Source organism: Caretta caretta, chromosome 1 (assembly GCF_965140235.1).
Source record: "Caretta caretta isolate rCarCar2 chromosome 1, rCarCar1.hap1, whole genome shotgun sequence".
Classification (NCBI taxonomy): Eukaryota; Metazoa; Chordata; order Testudines; family Cheloniidae; genus Caretta; species Caretta caretta.
Genome location: NC_134206.1, coordinates 18,909,233 through 18,929,570, shown reverse-complemented (window position 1 = coordinate 18,929,570; position 20,338 = coordinate 18,909,233). Strand labels below are relative to the sequence as shown.

At 40.3% G+C, this 20,338-nt stretch overlaps 1 protein-coding gene across 11 annotated transcripts in view; it reads left to right on the top strand.

The window, feature by feature from the left end:
- The window catches only part of TENM4 (teneurin transmembrane protein 4), a 2,292,082-nt gene that overhangs the window by 918,069 nt on the left and 1,353,675 nt on the right, over window positions 1-20,338 (top strand). For all 11 annotated transcript variants that reach the window (XM_075126359.1, XM_075126347.1, XM_048840453.2 and 8 more), the window contains exon 4: window positions 19,841-19,927. The gene's annotated coding sequence lies outside the window, so the exon portion shown is untranslated. The remainder of the gene's footprint in view (window positions 1-19,840; window positions 19,928-20,338) is intronic.

Genomic DNA, 20,338 nt, shown 5'->3' with positions numbered 1-20,338 from the left:
TCATATTTTTTACAAAATCTACATACTGTCTTGTTCATTTAAGGGTAAGCCCTACATTTAAATGAATACACTTCAAGTACCATTCCACAGTCCCCAGTTCAATTATTATATTTCAGCACATCTACAGTTTCACCAGAAGATGAGGGACCAGACTGTCCACTGGTGTAAATCGGAATAACTCCATAGATTTGTTGATTTATGAAGCTGAGGATTGATGCATACCAGAACATGGTATTCTTCATAAATTCCAGTGCTAAATTGTTATATTCTATTACTGCATTCTGTCAAACATTTGTTGTGTTCCACTCCGGAAGTATCTGCATTTTAGTGGTCGTTGAAGTGATTCTTGCATCTAAAGTTTAAGGAGTGCTTTGAGATAAGGCAGGCTGTATGTATGTCACTTATTGTTATACCTCCCTGTTTCCAAAAGCTGTTGTTTCCAAGCTGTTTGCAAAAGACATACAACCTTGTCAGATCTCATTAACTAAGTAGCGTTGGACCTGGTTCGTGCTTGGAAAGGAGACTTGAAAGGAAAGCCTGGGTAGAGCAATAGTTGGTGCTGGTGTTAGAGTAGGTGCCACGCTCTGACTGGAGACAGCAGTGCCGAACAGTGTGGTGTTAGGAGGCACTGTGATGTCAGTAGTGCTGTCTTCCATGGTCAGACTTATAACCCCCTACCCAATGTGTTCTACACAGGCTCTATCCTGCACAATGCTGAGCATATCCAGGAGTTTCTCAGCACCTTGCAGGAACCAACTGGGAAATTACATTATCCTAATAAAAACAGATCAAAAAAATTGCAGGAGACACTTTCAGTCCTACATTAGAATATGGTGGTGCTGTGCTGTCTCCTTCCATCCCAAAGACAAACACCTTTCAGCAGTGGGTGAAGCCCATTTATTTTACATATGTGCAATTATAAAGTTCTGAGCATGACACAAAAATATTAAAACAATAAAATTTGATGCACTGAAATTGCAAATGGACACGTCACCAACAACCTCACACCTCCACGAATCAGACTCCTCCCAGAACTAACCAGAATTACAGGGAAGAACAGATGTTCTGTGTGACATCAATAACCAATGACATATTCATCCTCTCAAACAGAACTGAGGCCAGAGAAAGCTTGCTTCCTGCAGAATGTTGTGAAGGTCAACAAATTTGCTCTCTGGTTGACCAGGCAGGGCGGGAAGTGCAAAAGGCTGTATGTGCTCAATTTTTGATCTTTGAAGTAATTGTGTGGCCCCATTGAAGTCATCCACATTAATCTGGGGATGGAATCTGATCCATCATTTGTAAAATGTTGGAGTTCTTTGGATTCAAGTTCCTTCTTGTTAATGACCGAGGGTCTGATCGCTTCTCCCACATGTACACAAAGTGAGTCCACTGCCTATGTGGCTGTGGCAATCATCCACCTTCCTCATTGCCCCAGACCCCACAAACTGTTCTGTACAGAACTCCAGGCTTCAACAACAGGGAGAGGAAGAAGATCAGCAAGAGAATGGCTAGGGTAGGGCAGTGGGGATGTGCACTGTTCCCCACCAAGCCCAGGGTGAATCCTCCCATAAGTTAGTACAGCACTGAATTAGTACTAACTTCTGAATGGAAACCTGGTTTCACTGAACTGAGCTGAACTGGCAGGTGGCTGGGAAGAGCCACAGAAGTAGAGAAGTAGCCTAGGGGCTTTGTGTCCTTGGCAGAACCCAATGATCTGCACAGGTCTCGTCAATGGTGGAGCTAGGCTTAGAGTCCAGGAACTCGTGACTATTAGCTGTATGCTCAGTCCGCTAGACCACACTGCCTCTGTCACACTGAGCATGACTATTGTGTCATTTTCGTTCATTTTTAACTTTATTTGTGAACAAAATTTCTTCAGCTATTTCAAAAACACTCTTCATGGAGTGCTAAATTCATGGCAAAGATATAGTCTAAGGAGAACTAACTAATGCTATAATTATCCAAGCACAAGAAGCATTATATTCATTTTCTTTAAGAATATACCCTTTTTTGTTCATGCAGAATATCTGAAATGATTCAGTTCCATATAAAAATTCCCTCTGATCTGAAACTAAACAATTCCTATAAAAGAATACTTTGAGTTTGAATCTAGACTAACCTTATCTCCTCCCATGTAACAATTTAGGGGAAACGGAGAGTGAAACTTCACTGTTTTCCTCCCCTGTGCCCCCCTACTGTGAGTTGTACTATGGAAAGTCACAATCTAGATCTCTGCTCGCATAATAAGGTCTTTGACACATAGTTGAGCAGTTCTGATTCCATCCAGCAGAGGACAGTGGTGGATATACATACTAGTTAGCTTTCACACTGTCATTTAAAGAATGCAGTGGAGTGGTTAAGTTTCCTGCAGCAAGCTAATTGCACTCCTCCACCGCACAAAACCTTTGTCCTCCCATAATTAATTATGAATAAGAAAAGTAGATATGTTCCTTTGTTGTTTTTAATGAATTAATCCTTCATGAAAATCTTTTCCATGACATAGTAACAAAAGGACATTTGTTCAGTATCCTCATTACTGCAAATTCCGAGGTGCATAAACAGCCTCTTATGAGAGGCTCTTTGTCTCTTTTGTCCAGGAATGTATTTTATTGCAGAGATGGCACAGGAGTAGTAACACATTCAATTGCCATACAGGAAGATAAGAAAGTCTAGATCATTATAACAAAAACTACAAAGGAAGGAATCCAGTTCTTTAATGGTAATTCTTACTCTAAAATCAAAGTAACAGTCCTATTAAACAGCTTTTTCCACAGACTTAGAAAATAAGCATTACTCTATTCATTTGAAACATGGCTTAGATAAATCTATTTGACTAAATGAAGAAAGTCAATCTCTGTTTGATTGCTCACCCAAGGTGTTGGAAAGGAATCCATTATGTCACAAGTCTGAGTTACTTAAGACTGTGCTCCTATGATTAATGGGCACCACATAAAATGTATATTTAATAGGGTTGTGCAGAACAGCCCAAGTATAGCCCGACATATTCAGCATTTCACTAAACCTGGGTTGAGGTTACTCTCTCTGAATTTACATTTGTCATGAGCTTTTTAATAGTTTCTGTGAACTGAGCTGTTGGGCAGTGCTTAGTGAGCAATTGTCTGCATCAGCAAGAAAGACTCAGTCACACCGCATTTTCTTTTCTTTTGTGAGATTTCTCGTGATACTTTTTTAAGCAGTATTTTATTGATATTTTTACCAAATTCATTAGTGACATTTTCATTTATGGAAAACCTGGTTTTCAGTAAGAAGATGTAGTCTTTTGTAAACTCAAAATGTGGATATGCATTTTGTAAAAAGTATTCCAAAAATCATGCAAAATTGAAAATGGTTACATCTCAAATCCTGTGAAATGTTTCAGTCACCTCATCACAGGGCACAAACCCCAAACAGGCTGTGAGTTCTATGCTTAGATTTCATCAACCAAGCATCAATTGTGAACTTCTCCAGTGCTATAACAACCTTAACAAGGAGTCACAGACAGTCCCCTTGGGAACTCCCATCTATCTTGCCACTCAGGCAAGCTTGCCTTTGAGGTAGATGGTCCCTTCCACCAAAAATCACAACAATATTCAGGTTATTCCCAGTCCCAAAGGACCTGTCATTTACCCCCGGGTCAGTTGCAACTCAGATTTCAAACCAAAGACAATATTTGTAGCCAATCTTTTATAATAAAATAACTAAACATTTATTCACAAAGGAAAAGAAATAAGCATTATTTATATAGTTAAAGCAGGTAAACATACACAAATGAGTTACAGTCTTAGGTTTCAAAAGATAACAGATGCTGCTGTAATATGCAAGCTCTATATGGCCTTTAGGTCTAACCAAAGCTAAACAACTGGGGATCCCTTTCTTGGGCTTAGAAGTCTTTGCTCCTCATAGGTCAAGCAGAATAAAGATAATTTCTTCTTGGTAGGGATTTTATTCCCTTTCCCTAGAGTTCAAGATGATGGGATAAGTGCTTGTGCACATCTCCTCTTCACAGGTGTGGGGGGAGCAATCAGCAAAGTCTTTTGTCCACTGATGTTCATCTGATGCATGTGAGCGTTCTTTTGCTCAGCAGCCGGTGACACCTCTTGTGGTAAGCTAGTATTTCACATTTGTTAATACTTCTCTCCTGATAGTGTGGTTTATATTTCAGAGCAAACACTTCCATAGTCACGGAGCAAATGTTTTAAATATTACCTTATAATATGGGATACAGAGATTGTAAGTAAGATTAGTGCATGCAGCGAGTTACAAACATCTCATAGAGTCAAAACAACAAACACATTTTTATAACTCTAATACCTGGTTTAATAATATTAACTCACAGGTGAGCTAGATCAGGTTCCAGCTATGCATTTGTCTGTGTTCAGTAAGGCTTAGGGCTGCGGCATGAGCTGGCACCTGGTCTTCCAGCATCGCAATGATCAAGCAGGCATGTGGCATATAGGTTGAGATAAGTTTCTGGCACCTTGTACCAGAACTAAAAGGAATCAGATGATGTATTCAGTTAAAACATATGGCAAGCTCCTCAAATTGCAAGAAATGAGGCATTGCCCATACCACAAATAACTATGCAAAGTTTTATTGACACTCTGTGGAAAACCTGCAAATCTGTCAACGGCTGTGTAGTCTTCATCTCTGGAGTCTTGAGGTGGGAGTTTGCCACTTATTTGATTAGCAAGTACTGTAAATAATTACACAATAGACTTTACTAATCCAGAGCATTTTGCAGTTATGACCACATTTCTCCTTACTTATTCAGAATGCCCCAGTCTGTACTGACATTTACATTTAGGTTGAAGGGATATGTTTGCTGCTGCTCTTAAATGCTCTTAATTATTGATCATTTCAAAGTACTTAATTGTACGGCAATCGGAAAGTCTTCTGTGAAGATGGTATATGTATATTCAGAGCCTGTCTACTGAAAATGCCATGAAAATCTTGTTAAACGGCTCTTAAAGGCAAATATTAAAAAAGAAAAAAGCTCTAGTCCAACAATACAAAAGGCCTGATGTACAGTATATTAACCAGGCAAAAGAAAAGATAGACGACTAAATTTCTATTTAAGTTCTGCTTCCCACAATGCAGGGGTTCTCAGACTGGGGGTCGGGACCCTTCAGGGGGTCGCGATGTTATTATATGGGGGGTCACGAGCTGTCAGCCTCCACCCAAAACCCCACTTTGCCTCCAGCATTTATAATGGTGTTCAATATATAAAAAAGTGTTTTTAATTTATAAGAGCGGGTTGCACTCAGAGGCTTGCTATGTGAAAGGGGTCACCACTACAAAAGTTTCAGAACCACTTCCATAATGCCTAGGTGTTGGTATAGGATTTATATTACAGTAGCACGTAGGTATCCCACCCAAGATGAGGGTGCCATTGTAGTAGGTGCTGCGTATATACATATTGAGAGACAGCCCCTTCCTGAAGTTTTTACAATCTAAATAGAGGAGACAGACCATAGGGATGAGGCACAAAGAAACTAATGATTTATCCAGGGCTATATAGAGTCAGCAACTGACCCAAATCTTCTAAGTCCCAATCTTAACCACAAGACCATCCTTCCATTCCACTGTACTGTACAAAAGATACCTGTTTGTAAAGAGCAGTACTTGGTCTAGTTCCCCAAAGGTATTTTGGCTCCTAACTTCCGCTGAAATCAGTGGAAGTTAGAAGCCAGACTACCATTTGTGGATCTAGGCCATGGAGACTAGCCACTAACATCTCACATACTTCCATTGACTTTCCTCTACTAAACACATTGATATTGACAGCTATGTTGCCTTTTAGACAGTGCTGCACTACATCTGCATTGATGAAACTAATCTAGAGTGAATGAATGTAAAGTACTATGGATCGCTCATTCAACGATAGATCCACATGTCAAGATTCAGTCTGGCAAAATGACATTTGAGGCAGACGTTGAACACCCTGAGAGTATAATTTCACTTATCCTCATTCTCTAAGCTGGAGTCTTTCAACTACTTTGAATTGTCAGGTGAGCAGGTCTTTTTAAACACCCTGGCCATTTCTGGTAGGAGGGACATACTGTCTACCAATATCCTCAATTTAGCCACAGATCAGGTGACAGTTACCACTTTATAATCAAATACTGCAGGTGTTATAGTTTACAGCTTATAAATTTATCTGTCACCTTCTGTTGCAGGTCGGGCAGACTTGTTTCTGTTGCTGAGGCTGATACACTGGACATGACTGTATTTTTTGATGGAGCTTTGGCACTTGGTGCCATTTTCATTTTCAAACAGCTGTTATTTATCCCTCATGTTAAGTTAGCATGATAGGTGTAGTTTCCCAATGTGCTGTATCACTATTATAGTTCTCAAGCAATTTTTTTTTAAATACTCAACTCCTCTGAGCTTGTGTTCTCTTTCCGTTAGCTAGCTCACCAGAGATCGAGCGCTTTGGTATTTATGGACCAGTCGATATTGGTTGCATCCTCATCAGCAATACTGGTTTTGACTATTTTTTCTTCTCATGTAATACCCATGTGTGAGCTAAGGTGCCTCATCTGGCCTTGATAGCAAGTCCTTATCTCAGTTCCATATAATAGGGTGGAAAGCACAAGTGCATGGTCTTTGTGCAAATACAAATGCCATTTTTCTTTCACACACTACTGCAAACATCAGCAAAACCTTCAAAAAAGGTTGTTTGGGGCTTTTTTTATATGTGATTTTACATCTCTGTGGAAGCCTTATTAATGAGGACACTTCCAAGGTAGGTAAGTTATATCACTCTCTTTAGCATTGTACCATTGACCCCAATGTTTGGTTCAATATACTGTTTATCTGGCATGATTGGTGAGTAATATTGGTCTTCGCAATGCTAATTGAGAAGCCAGAGTTCACATAGGCTGCTGCATAATGAGATGTAATTATCTCCAGGTCTTGCTCTGAGTGGGCTACAAGTGCACAATGTGTACTTCTCTAACAAGGGCCTTTGACACCTTTGTTGATGCATGCAGAAGGGGTAAATTAACAAATTAGTCTGAGCAACATCTATTTTTTACTTCAAAGGGTAGCTGACAAATTGCTTCATGTAACCTTGTAGCAAAGAAAAGTGATGATATCCCCTGCATGTGCAATGTCATTCTAACGGCACGGATGCACCCTGTCATGCCTCCATGAAGTCATCAAAAAATATTGCCCATCTTACTCAGGCATCCACATTTTGCCAGCAGCCTCCAAATACTGTGGTGTTTTAATTCTCCTTGCTCCTCTGTACCCCAAGTCAGCATTGTGCGTATGTGTGTGTGGGGGAGGAGAGCTATTTCCTCTTCCCCTCTCTCTGTAGTTCCTATGTGATTTTCTTACACTCCCTACTTTTATCCTTATCCTTTTCGTGAGCAGTCTGACACAGGGAGAAGATCTTGGCTGGTCAGTTTGGAACAGCTGCAGAGTAAGCTGGGAGCAAGGGAGTTGGGGCCCAACTAAGAGACTGAATAGGTTGGTTTCCCTGTTGGAAGAAATGAAGGGGAGAGGAATCCCAGCCCAGCTCATAGGAGGAGCCTAGTTATTGCTAAGGGCTGGAACATTCCAGTAATGGCCACAGTCCTTTGTTTACGTAAGGGGCAAGGAGCCCAGTCAGCCAGTGATGACCATGTGACCCATTAGATCCTTCCCCACCCAACCTGCTATGATTGTAAAGATGTTCCATTAATTGGAAGCAACAAGATGATATGGAAACAGGAGAAAGACAGTGAAGGGCCTGAGGGGACATGTTAGGAAATGGGAGCCAAGAGGTATATCGGGAAGAAGCTGTGCAGACTTTTGGAAATGAGGACAAGATTTATGAACTGGATATGTTGGGCAAGGGGGAGACAGACAAAGTATCTGAAGAGGAGAGTGATGTAGTTTGGTCTGTGGATGAAGAAGATCATTCTAACACTTGCTTTCGGGATGGGTTTGAAGGCGATGTTGTGAGTCTTAATGAGGCCAGAGAGGAGGAGATTTGTATGCACACAAAAGAAGAGACACATTTAAATGCTCCTCAGATTGTTGGGGATCCAGGAAGTAGCTAGACGCAAGGAAGAGGAGGCAGGGCCATTTTGGCCTATAACATGAAGCAGGATCCATGACTTTGTGTAGGGATAGAAGGCTCTGCTGTCGTTGACTCAAACGCTTAATAGGAATTAGAACCTTCATGAAGTGACTGAGTAAGTTCATTATTATATTTCGATTGTATTAACTCTAGAAAGGTGTATGACTCTGGTTGTAAAGAATTGAATATAGCTAGGGAGGTCATGCAGGAAATCCTAAGAATATCCAGGCGGGGGAGAAACTTCTGGCTGAAATCTATGGTTCATTGTTATTATGTGAGTTACCAGTAAAGTCAAACACCAGGAAAGGTAGCATGTCTGACCGTAGACAGTGGGAGCAGATTTTATTTGGAGCAGTTTGAGAGCACCGGCTTCTTACAAGGTGTTTAAAGAACTTAGAGGTCAAAGGGAGATAAGACAGTAGTTGGGGACAAAAGTTGGAGTCAATGCTCAGTCTTTTAGGTATGAGGATAAAAAAGCATGATTCAGTGAAGGCAGCAGGATCTAGAGGCAAGGAGGAGAGGAGAGTAGAAGCAAAAATGTTGCAGCTAAAATAGAACGGAGTCAAGGGGATGAGTGGAGGGCAACTGGAAGTAAAAAAAATAAGCAAGACTCCTCAGTCAGAGACCTGATAACGGAGGAAAGGGGCAGGAGTTGTTAGAGGAAGCTCAGATGAGTTCTTATCAATCATCTGCTTGAAAAGGTCAGCAAGAATTTGAGGGATAGAGGAGCAGATACAAAGAGAGAGAGAGAGAGAGAGGTTGAAGATGGAAGATATTCCTTAGGGTTAATTCTGGAGACGCCACTAGCTTCTCCATAGTTAGAGTCGCCACTAGCTTCCATTTTATAGACGCATTTTAATCTTCTCTCTAGAACTTGGGTTTGGAGAATTGGTTTAGACTCAGAATTGTGTAAAGGTGAAAGCAAATGTTTTTGCAAAGTTTGAACCAATCCTGTTTACATGGATTCTAGTTGGAGATGTGGGCATAAATGTGCTGTTCTTGTTGTCATTGGGATTTTTTTTTTGCCATCAATTTACATAGGAACATGATTGGGGGAAATGTTCACTATTTTCTAAAGTGGGCTCTAATGTCAAAATTTGAGTGCTCAGTTTGAGACACTTTTGGCCTAATTTTCAGAGATACCGAACACTCATAATTCCAGCTGAAGTTAACGGGAGATGCAGATGCTGAGAATCTCTGAAAAAATCAAGTCCTAGATGTCTCAAGCTGTGTGCCCAAAAAATCAAGGCTCCTGGAGTTAGCGGGCACTTCCTAAAATGTTACCCTAAATGTTTGTGAATATATTGCTCTCTATTGGCTGGGTGAGACATAGAAAGAACATAAGATTGTTTCCATAGCTGACAGCTAAGAGAGATTGGTCTTTAGCTTAATAGGTGCCCTGCCTTTCTTTATTCTTGAGAAGAAGAATGTGTTTGTTCATTGTGTTAACAATGTAAGATGTATGATGCCTTTAACTATTCATTTCCTTACTTTTAAGTGTACGGGTTTTGTAAATGATGTGAGAGTGACAACAGTGCAGTTTCCTTAGCAACCTTAACTGGGTTTTTGAAACAATGTTTTTGTGTTTGGAATAAGCATTGATTTGCAGAGTCTGGCAGAAAGAAAATGTCTTCAGGGAAACACTGGCAGTGTTAAAGATTGCAATTCAGCCCTCTACCACTTACTCATCTCAGCATGGTATGAACTATAAAGATCACAAACCTGAAGCAAAATTCAGCTGAAACTGTCAACTTTTTTGTTAGTTTTGCTTGAGGTAATGCAAAAGCAACCATTCCTCATCATTTCAGCCCTTAACGTAAATTGGTCCAGGCCTCTTTGAAACTTGGCCCAAGTTAGCAGGAAGATTTGAAATTGGCTTGAGTTTCAGAACCTACTGAAAGCCATAGTCAGACAAATTTTGCCAGGCTTTGATTTTTAAATATGAAAGTTTAGCACAGCTAATACCTTGACATCTCTTCAAAGGAAAGTTAGTTGCTAATTAAGTTCTCTATCCTGTTCCCACTGAACTCAATTGACCATAGCAGTGTGGAATCAGGGCATAAATTAATACTTTAACTTTCAGAAGATTTTAAAATGTTGCATAAAAAGAGTAGATGCAAAAAAATAGTAGGTTTCAGAGTAGCAGCCGTGTTAGTCTGTATCCGCAAAAAGAAAAGGAGGACTTGTGGCACCTTAGAGACTAACAAATTTATTTGAGCATAAGCTTTTGTGAGCTACAGCTCACTTCAGCACATGCGTGTAGTGGAAAATACAGTGGGGAGATTTATATACACAGAGAACATGAAACAATGGGTGTTACAATACACAGTGTAACAAGAGTCATCAGGTAAGGTGAGCTATTACCAGCAGGAGAGCGGGAGTGGGGGACCTTTTGTAGTGATAATCAAGGTGGGCCATTTCCAGCAGTTGACAAGAACGTGTGAGGAACAGTAGCGGGGAGGGGAGTGGGAAATAAACATGCACCTGCTGAAGTGAAGAAACAGATTGACAGAGCCAGAAGAGTACCCAGAAGTTACCTACTACAGGACAGGCCCAACAAAGAAAATAACAGAACGCCACTAGCCATCATCTTCAGCCCCCAACTAAAACCTCTCCAACGCATCATCAAGGATCTACAGCCTATCCTGAAGGATGACCCATCACTCTCAAAGATCTTGGGAGACAGGCCAGTCCTTGCTTACAGACAGCCCCCTAACCTGAAACAAATACTCACCAGCAACCACACACCACACAACAGAACCACTAACCCAGGAACCTATCCTTGCAACAAAGCCTGTTGCCAACTGTGTCCACATATCTATTCAGGGGACACCATCATAGGGCCTAATCACATTAGCCACACTATCAGAGGCTCATTCACCTGCACATCTACCTATGTGATATATGCCATGATGTGCCAGCAATGCCCCTCTGCCATGTACATTGGCCAAACTGGACAGTCTCTACGTAAAAGAATAAATGGACACAAATCAGACATCAAGAATTATAACATTCAAAAACCAGTCGGAGAACACTTCAATCTCTTTGGTCACTCGATTACAGACCTAAAAGTGGCAATTCTTTAAGAAAAAAACTTCAAAAACAGACTCCAAGGAGAGACTGCTGAATTGGAATTAATTTGCAAACTGGATACAATTAACTTAGGCTTGAATACAGACTGGGAGTGGATGGGTCATTACACAAAGTAAAACTATTTCCCCATGTTTATTCCCTCCCTCCTCCCCCACCCCCCGATACTGTTCTTCACACGCTCTTGTCAACTGCTGGAAATGGCCCACCTTGATTATCATTATACAAAAGGTTTGATTATACAAAAGGTTCCCCCCACCCCGCTCTCCTGCTGGTAATAGCTCACCTTACCTGATCACTCTTGTTACAGTGTGTATGGTAACACCCATTGTTTCATGTTCTCTGTATATATAAATCTCCCCACTGTATTTTCCACTGCATGCATCCGCTGAAGTGAGCTGTAGCTCACGAAAGCTTATGCGTAAATAAATTTCTTAGTCTCTAAGGTTCCACAAGTCCTCCTTTTCCTTTTAAAAGAATAATAGGTATTTTACGGAATGGACCCTCAGAATTCACAGTAGACAGGATAGATGGATGTAATGCCTCTTAACTGGATTACAGTCAGATATTAATTCCTCAGCTACCTACTATATAATGTGGAATAAAGGAAGTCATGACAAGACGTTAATATAATTTCACTTGTCCATGGGGGTCATGTATGCTGAAGTCATTCCATTATCTCTCTTTCTCTTCACCACTAGTCCTGACCCTAGAAAAGATGACATTCTTATGTTAAGGTGCAGTTTGTCATCTGCTAAGCGGCATTAATTCCAATGCATTTAGCATCTGCCTTGAATACAATAAAACACAGCTTTTTTACCAAAAAAAAAAACCCCACAAAAGCTGTAAAGAGCTATAAGGGCTCTAAATTATAACAGAAGAAAAGAGAACTTTTGGTATTGGCAAAGAAGCTGAGATCTACAATGAAATGGAGAATTTGTGAAGTTGCTATATACAGGAAGGTGGCTGCAGATGTCATGATTTACCTGGTCAGTGCTTAGATATGGTGATGAGAACAATATGCTGCAGGATATGTAAAGGAGAAAGATCTCATCTGTAGCGTATCGAGGTGGTTTGAAGACAGAGAGAGAGGAGACTACTGAAGGGATGAGAAAGGAGGACTCACATAATTGATCAACCCCTGTAAAGTTGACCAAAACTACCAAGTACCGAATGTATGCTGCTGTTCAGATTCGTGAGATACTGCACTTGGAATCAAAACATAGGTGCTGCTGAGGATTATTAAGTTTTTGCTGGGCATAAAGGCAAAGAAGAGCTTCACTGGGGAAGACTCTTAAATAAATGGAGGCTCAGGTAATGTTTAATGGGATTCTACCCAATAGGAGGAGAGCAAAGACAAGATAAGATTATGACAATAGCCAGCTCAAGTAGTGGTGCTATAAGGAGGACTTTGGGATGTTCCATCACTGGGAGGCATTCACCAACTGTTCTCATGGGATGGACTCCACCTGAGTAGGGAAGAAAATAGATTTCTGGGGTGGAAGTTAACACAACTTATTAAAAGAGCTTTAAACTAGGAATTCAGGGGAGATGTCTAGGAGAGGCTCATGTAATCTCCATGCCTGATTCTAGTATTGAGCAAGAGGAAAATTAAGTAAAAGCGGATACAGTGACAGAGAAAGGAATAACAGAGGGTAGAAGAATGGACAAGAAGAGAAAAGATAGTGCTAATGCCTGACAGTAACAGTCAGGTAGGTGATAATGGCAATACAATGAGTGTACCTGATCAGGCAAGGAATCTGGGTGAAGCCAAGCAGAAACAACTAAGATGTCTATACACCAGTGCAGAAAGTGTAGGGGGAAAGTGAGAACTCCCAAATACATAGCTGAGCTGGATCATGCAAAAGAAATTAAAACCAATAGTAAAAGGTTCTTTAGCCATATAAATAAAAAGAAAACAAGGAAAGAAGTTGGACCACTAAGCACTGAGGATGGGATGGAAAATAAAGTTAATTTAGGTACGGCCCAACACCTAAACAAACACTTTGCCTCAGTTTTTAATAAGAGTATTGAGGAACTTGGGGACAGTAGGAGGGTGGCTAATGAGAATGAGGATATGGAGGTAGAAATTACCATATCTGAGATGGAAGCCAAACTCAAACAGTTTAATGGGGCCAAATTGGGGGGCCCGCATAATCTCCATACAATAATATTAAAGGAATTTGCACATGAAATTGCAAGCCCAATAGTAAGGAATTTTAATGAATTCAGAAATTCAGGAGTTGTACTGGACTCAAGAATTGCAAATATAATACCTATATTTAAGAAAGGGAAAAAAAAGTGACCTGGCAAACTGCAGGCCCATTAGTTTGATCTCAATTCTATGCAAGGTCTTAGAACAAACTCTGAAAGAGACAATAGTTAAGGATATAGAGGTAAACAGTAAATGGAATAAAATACATCATGGTTTTACAAAAGATAGATTGTGCAAGACCAATCTGATCTCTTTCTTTGAAAAGATAACTGATTTCCTAGACAAAGGAAATGCAGTAGATCTAATTTACGTAGATTTCAGTGAACCAATTGGTAAGTTCCACATGGGAAATTATTAGTTAAACTGGAGAAGATGGGGATTATTACAAGAACTGAAAGGTGGATAAGGAAGTGGTTAAAAGGGAGACTACAACCTGTCATGCTAAAAGGTGAATTGTCAGAGAGGGAGGTTACTAGTGGAGTTGTTCAGAGATCACATTGGTCTTGGGACCAATCTTATTTCATTAATGATTCTGAAACAAAAAGTGGGAGTGTGCTAATTTGCAGATAACACAAAGTTGGGAGGTGTTGCCAAAACAGAGGAGGACCGGAATATCATACAAGAAGATCTGGACAACCTTGAAAACTGGAGTAATAGAAATGGTATTAAATTTCATAATGCCAATGCAAGGTCATGCACCTAGGGACCAAAAACAAGAATTTTTTTGCTATAAGCTGGAGATTTATCAGTTGGAAGCAACAGAGGAGGAGAAAGACCTGGGAGTATTGGTTGATCACATGGTGACTATGAGCCATGAATGCGTTGCTGTTATAAAAAAGGTTAATGCAATCCTAGGATGCAACAGGCAAGGTATTTCCAATAGAGATAGGGAAGTATTCTTGTAATTATTAAAGGCACTGGTGAGACCTTGCCTGGAATACTGTCTGCAGTTCTGGTCTTCCATGCTTAAAAAAGATGAATTCAAACTGGAACGGGTGCAGAGAAGGGCTACTAGGACAATCAAAGGAATGGAGAACCTACCTAACAAGAAGAGACTTAATGATCTTAGTTTGTTTAACATAACAAAATGAAGGCTGAGGGGAGATACTATTGTTCTCTATCAATACATCAGAAGGATAAACACCAGGGAGGGGGAGGAGTTATTTAAGCTAAGAACAAATGTTGGCAGCAGAAGAAATGGATATAAACTGGCCATCAACAAATTTAGACTTGAAATTAGATGAAAATTTCTAACGATTAAAGGAATGAAATTCTGGAACAGCCTTTCAGGATATGTAATGGGGGCAAAAAAATCTAACTCATTTTAAGACTGAGCTTGATAAGTTTGTGGCAGGGATAATGTGATGAGGATGCCTACAATGGCATATGGTCCATCCATGACTGCTATTAGAATCTCGGGGGGGGGGGGTTGCTTGCCTTCCTCTGGTGCATGGGGCATGGGCCACTTGCTGTTTTGAATTGGAGTAAATGGTGGACTCTCTGAAATTTGAAATCTTTAAATCAGGAGGTGAGGGCTTCAGTAACTCAGCCAGAGGTTATGTGCCTATGACAGAAGTGGGTGGGTGAAATTTAGCGGCGTGTCATGTGCAGGAGGTCAGACTAGATTATCTTGATGGTCCCTTCAGGCCTTAAAGTCTATGAGTCTAGGAATGAATCACTCTTCATGGACAGTATGTAACATACCACCTAGAGTCATCCTCTACTTCATAAATTTGGGGACAATATTGTCCGTGCGGTAAATGATATTTTGTAGGAAAATGTTGTCACAGTGTAACACTCATGAATTAGAATAGTCAGTGTATTTTCATATAAATTAACTTTTTTGTGTGAGTGGGTGGAATTCTAGGACTATATTTTACTGTGCACTGTCCCTTTAAGGTAGAGAACTGTGCTGAAGTGGCTAAAGGGACATAGCTCTTGGTGACCAGGTAGGGTCAGAAGATTTTGGTGATCCTCCAGAAGTGTGGCTTGTGCAAACTCTGTGTGTATTTGCCGGACTCTTGACAATAGTTTAAATAAAACCCTCCAGTTTTAAAGAGCCCCCAGGCCTGGGAGTGTAACTCTACCTCCTTTTAAGGGTCTTTGGGGCCTTGTTTGTTTCTACCATTGCAGCTCTAAGACAATGTGCTGACAAATGCAGCACTGGAGTCTGGAAAGAGAATCTCCAACATCTGAACAATGACTATCAGACACAATTTGTTATCAACTGCAGGGCAAAATGGTCACAGCCTGAGAAGACGGAGACTACTGTTTTCATGTTGGTACCTCTTCTAGCACGAATGGAATGGTGTCAATATACTGGTAGGCATGTGGACACAGATTCTGCCTGGACTCCATAGAAGGTTGTACACTGGCCTTCTTTAGGAATGTCACCACTTGGATTTCTCATCTGTTTCTTCAGCGTCTGATAACTTGCCATGCATTACTCTCTAAACACTCATCTGGTCTTGTTATCTGAACCTTGTCCTTCTTGCCCCTCCCTGTTTCTTTTGTATGCATTTGTTATGTCTTTATTTAGGCTCCGATCATGTAATCTGACCCATGTAGGTGCACCCTTATCCCCATGTGGAGCCCCATTGCAGCTGTTTGGGTCCTCTGCTAGCACAGGGTTCTATCCATGCAGATCCGATTGCAGGATGGAGGCCTTAGGGCCTGATTCTCATTTACACTAAGCTCTCTTTACATCATCCTGGCAGCATAAAGTGGCCTTAAGGTGACATAAATTACATTTATATCCACCTTAAAGCCCCACTATGATGCCACCATTAAATGACTAATCACGGTGCAAGGCCCTGATGCAATGTTTGACAATTCTATATCTGCCTGTCTAATACTGGGGAGACTTCTATTTTACATGTGTTATTTCTATGAGCTGTTTAATGCCAGATTGGTGTAAAGAGGCCCTACTGTACATGAGAATCAGGTCTTTAGACTAAAAATTTCAGGACATGGATCCTATGTTTTGTTCTGTATGTTTTAAAAGTTCCCATCACATTTTGGAGTCCTGTAAAATAGATACTAGTAAATGATCTCAGAGTTCACTAGAACTTTGTGCTGAATCCTAAATTATCCTGAGCATTCCTGCATAATTCACTATTTTTTATATGTGGTTGTGTTTTTTCTGACATGCTGGACTGATTAATTGTTTTTTACAAAATACAGTACAGTCATGTACATAGAAGAGAATATATTTGTACTGTTGTTTACCTGTTGTTACTATTCTTTTTCCACAATTTTTCTGTACGGGAAAACAATGTAAATCTTGACAATAAAACCAGTGTTTCTTAGTTCTTTGGGAAAATCATAATTACTGCTGTAGAGAGAGAAACAAAGAAGGTCTAAGTTGATGAAGAAAATTACAGCATCGATTCTGTATGTGCTCAGAAATTGAGGAGAGAGGTAATATATTTGTGTTGTCAAGGCTTTATAGCACTTCAAAGTCACTGTTGCATTCTCTAATCATATATAATAAACAGGTAGTGGAATAACCCAGCATGGGGCTTGAGATTTTGAGTCCCAGCACTGTACAGTAATGTTTATAAAGAGACTCTTTAGTAATGGAAAAGGCAATTAAGAAAGGCATCAACGAAGCTGGAGTTTTTAGCATACGGCTGAAACACAGGGAGTTGAGGAGGGGGAAGTTAAACCACTGCAGGGCAGTTTAGAATGGTTCTTAAATTATTAAAAATGAATTGTTTTGTTCCTTTCTTCAAATTGTCTTATAGGTAATAGAGAAAGATGGCATTAGCTCTTAAAGTCTGATTCTCCCCTGCCATTCACCTTGTGCAGTCAGTTATACTGGGGTAAAATACTACCGCCTATGTGACTGGAGAAATCTGAATTGATTGAATGTTACATTCACTTTGCTCAGGTGTAAACGACGAATGTAGGTGCAAGGTCATGATGAGCGAGATGCGATGTTTGACAATTCTATACCTGCCTGTCTAATACTGGGGAGACTTCTTCACATAGGTGGTTTCTGTCAGTCGTGTGACTAATGTCAGAGGTATCACTTCATTATGTTGTCTGTGAGGAAATGATTAATGCTGACCTCCTGGCTATGGCTGGCTCTAGGCTCTAGCACAGTGGCTCTCAACCTCTCCAGACTACTGTGCCCATTTCAGGAGGCTGATTTGTCTTGCGTACCCCAAGTTTCACCTTACTTAAAAACTACTTGCTTACAAAATCAGACATAAAAATACAAAAGTGTCACAGCACCCTGTTACTGAAAAATGGCTGACTTTCTCATTTTTACCTTATTGTTATAAAATAAATCAATTGGAATATAAATATTGTACTTACATTTCAGTGTATAGTATGTAGAGCAATATAAACAAGTCACTGTATGAAATTTTATTTTGTACTGGCTTAGTTCTTTTTTATGTAGCCTGTTGTAAAATTAGGCAAATATCTAGTCAATGTGAGTCTATGTACCCCCTGGAAAAGCTCTGTGTATCCCCAAGGGTATACATACCCCTGGTTGAGAACAACTGCTCTAGGATATACAGTATGAAACCATTCAGGAATGAGTTGTTATGGCATGTTGGATGAAGCTGACACCATACCTAGGAACCAAGCCTTGACTGTGTTATTCCAGTTTGACAGCAGTGGAAATCCATTGATTTCAGTGGAGTAACAATGGGGAAACAGGGTCTAAGGGGTCTAAGTTTTGCACTAAATTACACATCCTTCATAATCCCATTGATTTCAGAGGGGTTGGGCCCTGCGTAAATCAGTCCTGATTCTCCTATCACTGACACCAGCATGAATAGAGAGGAATGATGGTCCAGTGGTTAGGAAAATCACCTAGGACTTAGGAGACCGAGGGTCAATTTCCTGCTCTTCCATAGACTCTCTGTGTGACCCTGAGCAAGACATTAGTCTTTCTGTGCCTCAATTCCCCCTTCTGTAAAATGGGAATAATGACACTTCTCTATCTCACAAGGACATTGTAAGATGATTGGCTGTTATGGTAATGGGGCCATATAAGCACTTAAAATAGTTGTGTCAATGAAATTTTACCTGCGTAAAAAGGGTATGAGTGCAGAACCAGGCCCATTTTTGTCCATTGCAAGCAGTGGACAACCACTGAGAAAATCTAAAAGCTAGTTCATTAACTGTGCCAGAGTTTTGCTAGTTGTAGCTGAGAAATGGGGGGATAGCTTTGAGCCATGTTTGTTCTTTTCCAATCAACAGGGTGACCATAGGCCAGTTCAGCACCTGATACAATTTAGAGTAGCCCCACGGCAGCTCTAAATTACACTTGGTTGCAACAGCCTGCAACAGGCAGTTCAGCAGCTGACAATAGTCAGAGTGCAACAATGATCTGGCCATACCCTTTTCCCCCAAAACACCTCCAGCTGGCCAAATCCACTGGCTTTCTGCTTCTTTATGCTACCAGAAAAGGAGCCACAAGAACCTGGTTGTAATCCATCTCATGTTATGGGTATCCAGCTGTAGTTACCTTCTGCTGATTGTTTGGTCATCTACCTTGGTCATCAACCAACTGTTTAGTTGCTACCTTCTGATGACTGTCTAAATGGAAGAAGTTAATTATCTGAGTCCAGTTTCTAGTCCAGAGTTGTCCATCCAGAATAAAAGCCCACTATAGTTGGCATTGTTTTGCATCTTTGATGGCAGTTTCAGCAGGACCAAAGATGGAATGGGCATGGAGGCTGAATATCCTTTTGATCCCTGGGGCAGGGATGAGGTACACTAATGGAGATGTGTATATGGGAAGTTTGCACTGGTGCTTCTTGTGGCCTACCTCTCCTATGAATAACACAGGACTTCACTCTCCATACAGCAACTTTTGTGTCAGTGAGGACAATTAATCCTTGGAAAAATTTACCAAAGGCTGTAGTGGGTTCGCTATTACTAGCCTTTTTTCTTAATAAAGATTCAATTTTTTTTATGAAAGATTTACTCTAGTTCCAGCAGGAATTATTTTAGGGAAGTTCTATGGGCTGTGTTATATAGGAGATCAGAACAGATGGTCACAGTCCTCCCTTCTGGCCTTAAAATCTGTGAATCTATGAAAGAGAGAGAAGGGGTTGTTTTGTGATTAAGGCACTGGATTGGAATTGAGAAGATCTAGTAGGTTCAATTCTCAGCTCTGTCAGAGACTCCACATGTGACCGTGGGCCAATAGTTTCTCTTTGTGCCTCAGTTCCCTCTCTGTACAAAGGGATCATCTCACTTCCCTACATCAGAGGGGTGTTGTGAGGAGAAATTTATTCATGTTTGTTCTATTGCAGTGATGGGAGCCATATAGGTAACTAGGGAGATAGCACTAAATATATTACTCAGATCCACAAAAATCAGAATTATTGATTTCTTAGTTTAAAAATGAAAAAAAATGTTATGAAGAATGTTTTAAATGTTTCGTGTTCAGCTAATAACTGAAGAGCCAACCAAAGCTCAGGTAATACCTATTCCTGTTGCAGGTACAGAGCCTGAATTTCTGTGGGAGAAGGATCATCACTAAGTAGTTTCAATCTCTTTGCACATGGAGGAGAGTCACCAATTGACAGGTATGTGGAGTGTTTTATTGTAGTTACCTGCCATTAAGTCCTGGAGGTAAAGCAAGGTCTTTTGCCATTATGATTACTATTTCTTCCCGAGCAAGCCATTGTCAACTCTCAAGTCAGCAGGTAACTAAGACACTTCATGAACATGATGCGGTATATTCTGCACACCCAATGGTTAAACAAACAATCCCATGGATCCATAAGCTTCTTTAAAACATTGTTATTTTGGTCTGCATTCCTTTCTTGTCCTTTGCATTTGTCTTTATTCTAAATTCAGGCACAGAATAATAATTATACTTGGCAAAACAAGTAAATCATTATGATGATTCTGTAGCTTACACTTGTACCAGTTTTAGTTATGGTTTAAATAATGCCTTAAAAACAATTCTGCTCAGATGCCATGTTTTCTGTATT